The following is a 2,235-nucleotide window of genomic DNA, read 5'->3' as shown; positions in this document are numbered from 1 at the left end:
ATAAAAAACTTGTCCTGCCATCTTCAAAGATTTGAGTAATATATTCCCAGGTGCCTCTGATCGTGCACCTGCTTTAGTATAGTTTTGTTTAGTTATATGCTACCTCTGCTCATACTTCCTACCAAAATCTATCACTTCACCCTTCTCTGTGTTAAATTGTATCTGCCACGCATCTGCCCATTTCACCAGTCTGTCAGTGTCCTCCTGTTTATTAACATTTCCGAGTTTATTATAATATGCAAACTTGCAATTATGCACTGTATTCCCAGGTCCGTGGCATTGATATACACGACATTAGCAATGCTCCCAACACCGACCCCTGGGGAACACCACTGTAGACTGAGTCTGAAAAATCACCGTTTAACAATACTCTCTGTGTTCTGGCTCTAAGCCAATTTCCGAGCCCTGTTGCCACTTCCACTTTAATCCCATGTGCTTCAGTTGTGGTATTATGGAGTACTTTATCAAGCATCGGTTTAAAGGATAGGGCAACTGGGAAGGTATGGGCAGTAACAATCATAGAATCATAGAATTGGTGAGCCAAGGTGTGAGACATTTGATTAGCGGTGCTTGACGGCCCACTCTGATTATAGGCCTCCTCTTGGTTCAATCAATGAATTAAAAAATCATTGACTGTATTCCTATTTTATTATTTCTTTCTATTTGTTCCCAGGATATCGATAACGCTGTCAAGGCCGGTATCACTTGCCCATCCCTAGTTACCCATGAGAAAATGGGGGGCCTCCATCTTGAACCTCTGCAGTTCGTGTGATGAAGGAGCTCCCACAATAATATTAGGGAAGGAATTGCAGGCTATTGACACAGTAATGTTGAAGGAAAGGAAGGATATTTGAACTGCTTGGCAGCTCAGTTGTTACGTTGCTGGTCCAGTAAACCTGATTCCTGGATGAATGATCCAGTAGTTCAAATCCCAACATCTCGGGAATTTAAATTCAATTAATTAAACAAATCTGGAATAAAAAGCTAGTGTCAGTAATGGTGACTATAAAACTACCCGATTGTTGTAATAACCCATCTGGTTCACTAATGGCCTTTTGGGAAGGAAATCTGCCGTCCTTACCCTGTCTGGCCGAAAGTGACTCCAACCCACTGCAATGTGGTTGACTCTTCAGTACACTCTGAAATGGCCTAGCACCTTCTCAAGGGCAAATAGGGATGGGCAATAAATGCTGGCATTGCCAGAGATGCCCACATCCTGTGAATGAATAAAAGAATGGCCAAGTCTGGATGATGTGTGACGTGAAGTGGAAACTTGGAGGGGGTGGTGTTTTATGCTAAAGTCAAAGCCGAATTCTAACCCTCCCAGTGCCTCGTCCCCCTGATGCCAATGGTAGGAATTCAACTGAGCCCTGCGATTGAAATGTATTAAGGTAAAACATTAAATACAAAGAAACTAACATTTGGCACTTTGGGGATGCAAATACTTTACTGGACACTTGGCAATGTGTTCGGGCTGAACACGGGGATGCGAATTTTAAAATCTAAGCATTGTCGGACTGGGAGGCAATGTAGGTCAGCGAGCCAAGGGTAATGGTTGAACAGGACTTGGTGCGAGTTAGGACATGGGCAGCAGAGTTTTGGATGAGACAGAACTCCTTGTAATTAATTGTAGATATAACCCCACCCTTCGACAATCTGTTTTGGATGATAACGAATGAATCTGAATAGGTTCAGGCCGAGTACTTGAGAGGCAAGGTCTCTGTCCAATTCTTCAGCAAGCTGTGACATTTGATATCTGCTGATGTCTGCAGACAAGGGTCGAGAAATTCGTCTTGGGCGGAGGCACTAAATGGGTGGTATCGGAGCTGGTGACTGTTACACACAGCGCCTCATATTCAGTTCCACTGCAGTCAATGACGGATTTCTAGGCCTAAGTCTTCAATTCTTAACAGTACTTTTCCAGGTTACTCCCTACCTCAGTGAAGTAACTTCCGTGTCAAGGAACTAGTCTCAGTAATCCGGCACCATCAACACACCTGTGGATCCAAAATCCAAGGTCCGCTGTTTAAAGTAATTCTTTCTGCACGACTGAGCCACAGTCAGTGACACAGAGACATTCACACAGGCTTTTTAAAGAGACAGGACAAGTCACACAGGCTTTTTAAAGAGGCAGATCTAGTCACACAGGCTTTTTAAAGAGATGTGACCAAACACACAGGCTTTTCAAAGAGACAGAACAAGTCACACAGGCTTTATAAAGAAACAGGATCAGAC

The sequence above is a fragment of the Somniosus microcephalus genome, unplaced genomic scaffold (assembly GCF_052327205.1).
Source record: "Somniosus microcephalus isolate GS21.2 unplaced genomic scaffold, FLI_Smic_1.0 unresolved_chr3, whole genome shotgun sequence".
In the NCBI taxonomy this organism is placed as follows: Eukaryota; Metazoa; Chordata; class Chondrichthyes; order Squaliformes; family Somniosidae; genus Somniosus; species Somniosus microcephalus.
The sequence above is the reverse complement of the archived record's forward strand: the minus strand, read 5'-3'. Positions refer to the sequence as shown.